The sequence below is a fragment of the Vombatus ursinus genome, unplaced genomic scaffold (assembly GCF_900497805.2).
Source record: "Vombatus ursinus unplaced genomic scaffold, bare-nosed wombat genome assembly UNPS02008996.1, whole genome shotgun sequence".
Taxonomy (NCBI): domain Eukaryota; kingdom Metazoa; phylum Chordata; class Mammalia; order Diprotodontia; family Vombatidae; genus Vombatus; species Vombatus ursinus.
The window spans coordinates 7,021,935-7,034,042 of record NW_020948774.1 but is presented as its reverse complement, the minus strand read 5'-3'; the positions used below and the strand labels follow the sequence as shown (position 1 = coordinate 7,034,042).

At 36.5% G+C, this 12,108-nt stretch overlaps 1 protein-coding gene across 3 annotated transcripts in view; it reads left to right on the top strand.

Annotated features, from left to right (window-relative positions):
• The window catches only part of TNRC6C (trinucleotide repeat containing adaptor 6C), a 171,185-nt gene that overhangs the window by 25,076 nt on the left and 134,001 nt on the right, over positions 1–12,108 (top strand). The gene's annotated exons all lie outside the window — the stretch shown is intronic.

The window sequence follows — 12,108 nt, the reverse complement described above, 5'->3', positions numbered from 1 at the left end:
TCTGTGATCACATTACTGGAAGCTTTCCTTTTTCTCGTGATCTTACAAGAGTACTATTGGAGCATATTACACTGCCAGTAGAAGTCGGTATTAAAAAGATAGACTTGATTTGATGTGAAACTTGGAATCATTGGTGGAGACTTACAGTTTCCAAAAGGTTGCCCAACTTATTTTCTTCCTCCTGTTCAACTTTAAGCCCAGTTTTATCCATCTGTACCGTCTGTCCCAGGTATGTAAGCTCATGGAGAAGCTCTTTAGGTTATACTTCTAAATGAATGTTGTAATTTAGATAGTAAACATTTTTCAGGCCAAGTTGTTGAGTGATTACAGGTCTCTTCCAGGAGACTTTGCAGTGTACTGAGAATCTTATCTGTGCTAAAATCCATTAGGAAAAAAACCTGTAATAATAATATATAAGTACCATTCTATTTTATGGTTTGTTTCTCTTTTCTAGCACAGAGAGGCCCTTGTCTTTCTGTAGGTTTCTAATGGTTTATTTCCATTTTGGCTAGTTAATCAGGATCTTCTGGTTTCTTAAACCAATTCTAGCATTCTGGGACTTAATGTTTTTCTAAATAAATTTGTTCACCTTAAAGAAAAAAAAAATGACAAGAGAAAATCCGAACTACAAGATGGGTAAATGAAGAGATTATTGTTCACATTTCAAAACTGCCTTACCCTTTACAGAAACATTTTACCATGGGTTTCTTTGAATATCAAACTCCCCTGGCACTTAAAATGATTCAACTTGTAAAATTAGGCGTCTGGTCAGTTTTTCAGGAGTTTTCATATCATGTCAGATATGACATCTGTCTTGTGTTATTCATCCATATTTTAATTTCTGTTTCTGTTCATTGTTGGGAGAAGAGACTTATGTGCCATTAATTTGAGCCATCAAATTAGTTTTAGTTTTCATTTCAGGGTAGTGAAAACATTGAATGTGTCAGTGCCTCTTGTTTAATTTAGCAAATGCAGAATTTCCACTTTTGTTTCTGATGTTATTTTAGCAAATATCTGATATTTATTCAGTTTCTACCATGACTAAATTAAAGCTATTTCTATCATCAAGTAATGTAATACATAAAAACTACACAAATGCAAGGTGCCATTGTCATTATTCCATTGGGAAATGTTTTCAAAGCCAATTACCAAATCTTGGACCAAATCACATTATGTCTTGGATTTTATTTTATTGGTCCTTATCCTTCTTGTCATTTGTGATGCCTTTTGCTGTTAACTGTTACTTCCTTCTGTGCTCCCTTGGATTTCATAAAACCATACTTCACTGATTTTCTTATCTCAGGCTATACCTACTGATTCCTCTTTTTTCTTACCATCAGGCATTCTCTTCTCAGCCACTTTCTTGTTCTGTACTTTCTATCTTGGGAACTCTACCTTCTCATTCTTTTAATTTTAAGTTGTCATTGATCTAATTGCCAGAATGTCTGTTCCAAATCTTCTCAACTATCATTCAGTGCTTCCTCCTCCCATACTCTCAGCTGAGGGCCTTGTCTCATCTTTTACCTGGAAAATTCAGGCCATTTGCTAGGAAGCCTCTCTTCTCTCCTCCCTGTCATTTCATAATTACTTTTAATCTTCTGATATTTTCATCTTTCCTCCATTCTCTAATAAATAGTAGGACCTTCAGTCTATTCATTCCAAGGCCAACTCTTCCACGTGTACCCTTGATCTCATTCCTTCCTATTTTCTCTAGCAGGTTGCTCCTATACCATCTTATCTCTCCCCTCTTTCTCTGTCCTCCCTTCCCTTTTCTTTTTTCTTCATCTCTCCTTCCCCTCCCCCCTTTATCCTTATCTTCTCTCCTCTATCCTTCTTACCCTCTTTCTTCTCTCCTTCCTTTTTCTCGCTCTTCTCTTTTCCCTCCCTCTTTTTTCTCCCTCTCCTTCTCACTGTCTTTCTTCTCTCACTCTTCTCCAGGCTCTCATTTATCTTCTCTTTTTTCTGTCTACAAATATAAAGTCTCTCCGTCTTAAAAAAAAAAAACCCTTACTAAATCTCACAGTGGTGTTGTTCAGTCGTTTCAGTTGTGTCTGACTCTTTGTGATCCCATTTGGGGTTTTCTTGGCAAAGATACTGGAGTGGTTTGCCATTTCCTTCTCTAGCTCACTTTATATATAAGGAGCTAAGGCAAACAGGGTTAAGTGACTGGCACAGAGTCACACAACTAGTAACTTTCAGAGGCTGGATTTGAACTCAGAAAGATGAGTCTTCCTGACTCCAGGCCCAGTGCTGTATGTACTATGCTACCTAGCTGCCTCCCCCCCAAAAAAATCTCACAATACCTATTGCCCTATGTTTCTTCTCCCCCTTTTCTAAGACAAATTCCTTGAAAAAGGCATCTATACTCACGGCCTTTCCTCTTCTAATCAATCTAACCTGGTGTCTGACTTCATTACTAAATTGAAACTACTCTCCAAAGTTACCAGTGATCTCTTAAGTGCCAAATCTAATGATCTCTTTACAATCCTTATTCTTCTTAACCTTTCTGTACTGGTGACTTCCTTCTCCTGCATATTCTCTCTTATTTTTTTTTCTTTTTGGTCTCTGTGCTATCCTGGATCTCCTATATGATTTGGCAATTGATTAGATATATGGGATTAGGGTGAATGAGGAGTCCATAATGAGGAGATTATGAACCTGAGGCACTGGAAGGCTGGTGATGCCTTCCTTCAGCAGAAATACTGAAGAGGGGTGGGTTTTGGGGAAAGATGATAAGTTCTGTTTTAGATATACTGAGTTTAAGATGTCACTGGGACATCCAGTTTGAAATGCTTAATAAGAAATTGGCAACGTGGGCCTGAAATTTGAGGGGGGATAAGGGGGATATGGGTGTGTATTGCAAATGATGTTAGAATTAGTTTATACTGAATGATTACTTTTTATTTTTAATTCTTTACTGGGGGGTGGTCCCTCTGGGAGAGATTGACAAGAGAATTGTACTAGGGCCAAGCTTGTTCATAATTTCACAGCATTCAGTTTTAATTTTGTTGTTGTTTCCGCTTACATTGTTTGCAGCCTACTTATTTCACTTAGCATCAGTTCAGATAAATCTTCTCTCTAGTCTTAAAATCTGTTGTTTTTATTAGCACAATAATATTCCATAATATGCATGTACCATAATTTGTTTAGCAAATCAATGACATCTTCTTTGTAATTATTTGCTACCACAAAAAGTGCTGCAATTTTTTTGGTGTTCATGGGGCCTTTCTTTTTTAACTTCCTTGGGGTATACATCTAGCAGTGGGATCTTTGGGGCAAAGGACATGGACAGTTTAGTTACTTTCTTAGCACAGTTCTAAATTACTTTTCAGAATGATTGGACCACTTTTCATTTCTACCAAGTCTGTTAGTGTGGTTATTAGGGCCAATTCTCCATCCACTACTAAATGGCTGCCAACATTGGGAATGGGACAGCCTTTATTTCACCCTACAAAAAAGCATGAGACACTAAGGACTCACAAGAATCCAGAAACATGTGTGTTCAATCAACAGGGAATTTATTAGAGCCTATTATGTGCCAGGTACTGTGTTTGATGCTGTGGATAGAAATATGTGTGTGTGTGTGTGTGTGTATGTATATATACATATAGATGTATATGTATATATGTATGTATGTGTATGTATGTATATATACATATGTGTATATGTGCATATATGTATGTGTGTATGTATATGTATATAAGTATAAATAAAATAAATTCAAGGTAATTGGGGTTGGGGGACACTAGCAGCTTGGGGCATCAGGAAAAACTTGATATGTAGCATGGCACTTGAATATAATTTTAAAGGAAACAGGATTCTAAGAGGTAGAAGAGCATGTTTTCCAGACGTTAAAGACAGCCAGTACAAAGGCAGAGAGATGGACTTGGAGTATTATATGTGAGGAAAAGCCAGCCAGTCCGGATCACAGAGTGAAGGAAGAAGAGTAATGTATAAGAAGATTATGAAGGAAACATAGATGAATTCATATTTGATCCTACAGGCAATAGGAAATCATTGGAGTTGGAATAGGGTTGTGGCATGGTCAGACCTGTGCTTTAGAAAAGTCACTTTAGTTGCTGTGTAGAGAATGGGTTGGAATGATCTGAGATTCAAAGCATGCATATCAGTTAGGAAATTATTGTAACAATCCAGAAAAGAGATGTTCAACTAGGGTGATGACTTTGTGAATAGAGAAAAGGAGACAGGCTACAAGTCCTACACTCTACCTACCACGTAGGTGACATTTTGGAATATCCAAAAGGCAGCTGTAGATGCTAGAATGGAGCTCACAATCATAAACACTCTAAGAGCCAATTACCTCACTTCTCCACCATCCCCCAGGTGAGAAATAAACTCAGAATTGCAGCTGGGGCAAAGTTCTTTTATTCTGTTGCACTGACTATGGCTATTGCATGCACTGCTGATGTAGATTTGTTGTTCATCACACCCAGAGGTGATTTCCTGGAACACTGGGCAAACCATTCTCGTTCTGATCAGTGCTAGTATTGAATTTGATCCTGTACTCTGTCATTCTTAACACCAAATGCACCACAACTGATTTTTGTAAGATCTTCAAAATTTCACACTCCAGGGAGGAAACACAATCTTGAGACAGATTTCCCCCAAAGCCATTTGTTTCAGTTGTCTCCAACTCTTTATGATCCCATTTGGGGTTTTCTTGGCAAAGATGCTGGAGTGATTTACCATTTTCTTCTCCACACCCACACTCACACACAATGGCTACAACTACATAAACAGGAAAAACCACCCCCCACCCCACTCCCAAAAAGTTCTGGAGAATAAGCATGCCTGTTTAGCAAGCTCCAAAGCTTTCCCCATTTGGGGGAAATCTATAAAACCATGGGAGGATTCTATGAGTCTTGGGAAAACTATGTAGAATTCTATGGGTGTGGGTGTATTTAACCTATATATAGGTACTTTTTACTTCAGTCTGCATCAGGTCATATAGTCCTTTCCATGCTTTTTTGTATTCATCTCATTCATCATTTCTTACAGCACAGTCAATCAGTTAATATTTATTAAGTGCCTAGTATGTGCCAGGTACTGTACTAACTGCTAGGGATACAATATGAAAAAGGATACAAATAGGAAAAAAGTCCCTGCCCTCAAAGAACTTATAATCTAATAGGAGAAGACAACTCACAAAAAGAAGCTAAAGAAGGGAGGAGGAGGGATGATGGAGAAGTCCAAAGGAGTGAACCTAGGTGAGAAATGAAGAAATGGCTTGCCTGGGTACTTTTTTTAAATGGAGGTTTGGAAGGAACTGTTCGTTCTGTCTTCCAGTCATAGGGGCTGAGGGTATTGATGAAGTGTGAGAACCAAGGCTGATGCAGTCTTACAGGATGGTGAGGTTCCTGATTATGAGATTCGTGGGAGTATGATGGAGAAGACCACAAGAGTGCAGCTGGGTGGGACATCATCCCATGGTCACGTAACACAATTTGTTTAGTCATTCCCCACACCTGTCAACCATTACTTTTGCGATGGGATTAGCCCTTCTCTTTTTGTTTCACAGTTTCTCCATGACATCTTTTACTTCTGGGGAGTTCCTCATTGGTCATATGTTGTAACCTTTTCACACTCATCATTCAACTTTCCATTGCTCTCTGTGTGACACTCATTAGTTCTTCAGAGGCAGTGGTGTTCCACGTCTCACCGCCATCATAACATCATAGCAACAATGGTCCTTTGTTGTTATGAGAAGTTTGGTGTCAGTTAAAATTCTTTGTAATTTCCTAAAAGCAGTCCATCTTGCTCTCTTCCTTCTTCCTCCTTTTCAACCCCAGATCCTTCTGTTACATATTCATTCTCTCTCTCTCTCTCTCTCTCTCTCTCTCTCTCTCTCTCTCTCTCTCTCCCCCTCCATGTTGAAATCTGGCCAGTAGACATTCTTCATCCATCTTTCCTCAGTGAATGAACAGGCCAAACTCCTTTCAGAGATTACAGATTTCTTTCAGGAGAGTCAACTTGTACTGGCTATAGAGAGAACAATTATTTTGATAATTGGCAAATGCTACAAATCAGGGCATGATTTGTTATTTTGTTGATTGTCTAAACTTAAAAGTGATGGAGAAAATTTCAGTCTTGTGGATTAAATTTAAAAGTATGTTGTGAATATATAGCTTTTTCAGCAAGTTGGTTGTTAAACATTTACCTGTATACTTCTGTTCTGTAGTATCATGGAGCTTGCTGTAATCAACGCATTGCTTAAAAACCAAATGTTTAACTTCATTCAGGCTTTTACTAGAGAAACTAGTTAAGTAGCACAGTTAGCTTTTCAATTTCACTGTGTTTTATTCTCCACTCACCTGGTAAATGTGCCCATAACTAATCAAATCAATAGCATAGATAACTGGAGAAGCAGTGGTAGAGAATTGAGAAACCAAATCATCAACTTCTGGATAATCAAAAGATTCTTATACTTGTATGCAAATATCATCCTGAATCTTCTCAGAATTTCAGTTATTCTTTATTTCCTTAAGTACTAGACATAGATCATTACTTGGGTTTCTGAGAATACAGCTATATTGCTTAGTAATTCATATTTTCCCCATAAAATCCTTTTGTTCCTTGATTCTTAGCCTTGTGTATTCAACTTGATCAAAGAAATAACACTGCCTATTTTAGACTTGATTTGTTTGGAAGTTGGAGTCTTTAAAATAAGATCAACTTCAATCAAAGGCTTTTCCCCCCCATATGTCAAAATAAATTTCTTTTTGATGAGTTGACTCTCTTAGTACTAAGTTTACAAGTATTATAATTGGTCTTTTTTGTTCTAGTAAAAAGAATGGAGCCAAGAATTCAATATATAAAATACATTGATTTCTGAAAAATATCATTTATCTCTAAGGACCCTGGATTTCAAGTCAGAGGACCTGGGTTTTCTGGGTAGAGGACCTGCTTTACAACCTGTGTGGCCTTAATCAAGTCACCTAACCTGTTTGGATCCCAGTTACCTTATTTGTAAATTAAAGGAATGGGAATAGATGATCTCTAAGCTCTAATTCTATTATCCTGTGAATTGAGTCATTTGCATTGTAAGAGGTGAAGAAATGAATGAATGTTGGGGAAATAAGAGTATATAGAAATTTTAGAGAGAAAAGAGAAGATCTAAGAAGGAGGACAGAATTAAGTAAAGATGTATTTCTTGTTGCTTCTACAACCCTTTATTACAGGAAATTTGAGTGAGACAAAGCTGGGGAAGATGAAAAGATTGAAGATACAGTGAGTAAGGACCTGGTTGTCATGTTAATGAGGCAAGGACCCAGGTTTGGAAAGGAAGCTAGATACACCCACCCCTTACCCTGAGGTGGATGGGAAAGAGGAGGAGATGCAGAGAAAATTTGGTATGACAATTTGTATAGAGGGTAAGATGAGGGAATCTAGGAAAGATTTTTTTCTATTTCAGTGAAGTAGGAAATAAGGTTGACTGTTAGATTGCAGTGGTAGTGGTGATAGAAGAGATTTGACAGTTGAGTGTAGAAAAGGTTTGGAACGATCACTGTGGGGAATGCAATATGGATAAGAAGACATAAAGAAGAGGGTTACTAAGCATCAGTTGAAGTCAGCATAAATCTCTGCTAGACTTATAGGTCAACAGTAGAACAATATAGGGTTGGGAGAGTGCATTCCAGGTAGAGCGTATGAGGCTCTGGGTCCCAGCCTCCCATGGTGTCCAGGCAACTAAAACAAAATGAGACAAATAGAGGAAGAGAGTAGAGAGTATTTGAAATGGAGTGAGGCAGCATAACAGGCTTAGTAGGGAAAATGGAATATAAAGATGATCAGAGATTATAGTTCACCGTTTTAGATGAGGTCCAAGGTATTCAGGTAGGCACTGTACAAGCTCAGAAGTGTCATAGTTGTAAGGAGCTTCAAATGATTTCATCCAGCTTCATCTTAGAGCCAAGGAAAGTGAAAGTCCTAGAGACAAGATCTGATAGGTAAGAAGACTCATAAGCAGAATTTGAACCCAGTTCCTGGAAAGGAGCTACTTTTTTTTTTTTTTTTCACACCTAAGCACTGAGATAAAGAGTGTCAGTGACAACCCCTCAAACTGCTGAGGATTCTTGTAGTTTATTGATATGAGAATCAGTAGGAGAGGAAAATCAATGAATGTTTAGATCCTGTTATGAAGAACACTGTTGCTTATTTGTTGAGAAAGAATTGTGAGCTTCTTAGGAAGAAAGTGTTATAAGAGATGTGAATCTATTTTATCATATAATAGTATACTGTCCTTTTATTTTCACCAGTAGATGTCATCCTTGTTTCTTATAGCAATGTAGTTGTATAGGTATGCATGCTAAATAAGAGGCAGTTTGCAAAAGAAATTCACAGTTTGCAAGAGGTTTGGTTAAGTGTGGGGTATATGTTAATATGTAGTCTACAGCTTTGAATTGAAAATATGATTTATTGAATATTCACAAATATTATTAAGCAAAACATCTTGTCATCTACCAATTTTCATATCAGTATTGGAATTTAATGTTCCACAGAATAGAATCTTAGGTGAATGTTCATTGTTACATTTGCTTCAGGTCCATAGTCCTATATTTGAGTACTTATGTACTTAAATTATTTTTATGTACTCAAATATTTGAGTAGCTTATATTAGAAAGTACTGACAAATTTGCCCTAATATCCTGTTTCTTTTTGCATTATTATATTGAAAGATTTGGATCTGAAAAGGTAGTTTCATTAAGGTTGATTTTAGGAGGGAATGGCAGAATTAGATAGATAGAATTGCCTACTTGATGAAAGAGATCAAATTATGAAAACTTTCTGCTTCTTGTAATGAATTCATAAGCTTGTTCAATAGTGTGACTTGACTGGTCAAAGAAAAATAATATGACATGATTTGTGTGAGATGTATCAGACATAAATCCTGTCATGGCAGTAGCATTTTTTTCTGTTTTTTTTTTTTTAATTTCCATTCTAAAATAACATAGAGATGGAGTTTCCTACAAATTGTAGTTTTGAAAGAAAGAATAATTATAGGCATAAAATTAGTTCAACAGTGCAATGAAATGTTACTCAAATAAGATTGCATAAATCAGCATTTATCAGTGTTTATCTCTAGAATTTCATGTAAATTGTTTCCTTTTATTCAATAAAAAATGTGATTTAAAATGTTTCTCACACCTATGTATTTTTTCGTGTGTGTGTGTGTGTGTGTGTGTGTGTATGTGTATGGAAGCAGCTAGGTCATGCAGTGGATACAGCACTGGCCCTGGCGTCAATTGTTGGTATTGTAATTACTTGCTTCTCTGGGGCGGAGGGGCAAGATTAGGTAAAAAAGTTTAGATTGCCACTATGTAATAAGTAATTACTATAGGCAAGCACTTCATTACATGTGCATCATTCACATATAAGAAAATAAATTCATCTTCTAGCTGTAAACTAAGGGAGCTAGGTAGTATAGTGGTACAGTACTGGGTCTGAAGTCAGGAAGACTTGAGTTCAAATCCTCTCTCAAGACACTAACTGAATGACTCTGGACAAGTCACTTAACTTCTGTTTGCTTTATTTTCCTCAGCTGTAAAACGGGGATAGTACCTACCTCATAGGACTGTGAGTATCAAATGAAAATAATATTTGTAAAGCATTTAGCACAGCACCAGATGCATAGTAGACAGTATTTCAGTGCTATCATTTTTTTTTCTCTTTCCTCATAAGGCCACCACCTTGGTTCAGGCCCTCATCACCTCTTACCTGGGCTAACATAAATTGCTAATAATAATAGCTAGCATTTATGTCGTGCTTTAAGTTTTACAAAGTGCTTCACAATTATTACCATGTTTCATACAACAAACTTAGTAGGTGCAGTTAGAGTTAAGCTTAGAGTCAGAGTTTAGGGTTAGAAACAGGAAGTATTTCCAGATGAACATCCTCCTAGTTTGTCTCCCTACCTCAGGTTTCTTCCCTCTTTCACATAGCTTCCAATGAATTTTCTTTTTTAAAATTTTTCTTTTTTTTTGTAAATTATGAACTTATTTTTTAAAATAAACATTTCAATATTCTAAGAACCAAATAAAGATTTTATCAGAAACTGTAAACTTCTGTTCCTTACAACTTTTCTTTTTTAAAGTTTATATTAAATTTAACAAAATAATAACAAAATTTCCTGTTTTGAGTGATTTTCCTGAAGCATAGGCTGCCATTGTCACTCTCGTTCTCAGTAAACTTCTTTGGGCCCTTATTATGTCTAGGATCAAATATATGCTCCTCTATTTCGTGTAGAAGACCTTCACAACCTGGCCCCAACCTACCTTTCCAACCTTACTATACATTATTCCCCTTTATGCATTCTACAGCTAAGCCAAACTGACCTTCTTAACACTGTTCTTCATACAGTGAAATTGATCTCTGTCTCCATACCTTTGTACTAATTGTTCCCCTTGTCTAGAATGCACACCCTCCTTCACAAATTTCTTCAGATCTCAGGTTCAAGTACCACCTTCTGCATCAAGGATTCTTAACCTTTTTTTGTGGCCTGAATCTCTCTTTGGCAGGTTGGTGAAGCCTCTGGACCCCTTCTTAGAATATTTGTTGTTTTTTTTTTTTTATATTTAGCTTTATTTTCAGTTCTGAATTCTCTCCCTTCTACCACCCATTGAGAAGGCAAGAAAAACAAAACTGTTACAAATATTTATAGTTAAGAAAAACACATTCTCACATTAGCCATATGCAAAAGAAGGAAAAGAAAAGGAAATGAAAAAATGCTTCATTCTGCACTGAGTCCCTCAGCTCTCTGAAAGTGGATAGCATATTTCGTCATGAGTTGTGGCTGGTCTTTGTGTTGTCGAAGAGTTTTTGAGTTTTTCAAAATTGCTTATTTTTATAATATTATTTATTCTGGTTCTGCTCACTTTACTTTGCTTCAATGTATATGTCTTTCTGAGTTTTTCTGAAACTATTTGCTTTATCATTTCTTACAGCACAATAGTGTTCCATTAACTTCATATACCATAACTGTTTCAGCCATTCTCCAATGGACACTCCTTCAGGTTCCAGCTCCTTGCCATCACAAAATTCTTTGTACATGTGATCCTTTCTCTCTTAGTTTGATCCCTTTGGGGTATAGACCTATTAGAAGTGTCACTTAGTCAAGGGATGTACATAGTTTAATAGCTTTTTGGGCATAACTCCCACCACAATTTCACCAACAGTGCATTAAAGTACTTATTTTCCCATATCCTCTCTAGGATTTGTAGCTTCCTCTTTTTGTCACCTTTGCCAGTCTGATGGTTGTAAGGTGGTTAGTACCACAAAATTGTTTTGATTTGCATTTCTCTAATTAGTGACTTAGAGCATTTTTTCATATGGATATTAACAGCTTGAATTTCTTCTCTGAAAACTGACTATTCATATCCTTTGACCATTTATCAGTTGAGTCATGGCTCTTAAAGAATAATGTTTTTAAATGTAAAATAAAACACATAGGATTGCAGAGGAAAATTTATTGTATTGAAATATAGTTATTATATTTTTTTAAAAGTTCACAGATTCCAGATTCAGAACTCTTGTTCTGTGTGAATCCTTGAATGAATTTTTTATTTTCTCACAGCTACTATTGCTTTCTCCCAAAATAGTTGTCTCCCTAGTTAGATTGTAAACTTCTCGAGGACAGAGACTATTTCACACCTGTTTCTTAGCACAGTTCCTTGCATATAGCATGCTCTTAATAAACTAGGGAGAATTTTGTAATTGTTCAAGGCATTACACAATTTTCTACATAAAATTTAGCTCATTTTGTTCCTTCTCTTCTGGGCCCAGCTTATGGTCTGCCTGCACATACTGATGTATTAGCTCTACAGACTGTGTATCTAAATACTATTCTTCATCTGGTTAATTTTTTTTCTTAGGATGAACACTTTTGAATAATTGTGAGGCTGTTTAAGAGAACTTGCAGTGTTCTGGGAATTGAAGCAATTAACGTAATATTATCTGCAAAAAAAAAAAAAAGAACATAGAGAGTTTTACTGTCCATAGCAAATCCCTCTTGCATTCGGTTTTTGTGCTCGACGTTGTCCTGCGAAGGACTGTGTGTGTGTGACTGACAGACCTACATGTCTTCTGTTCTAT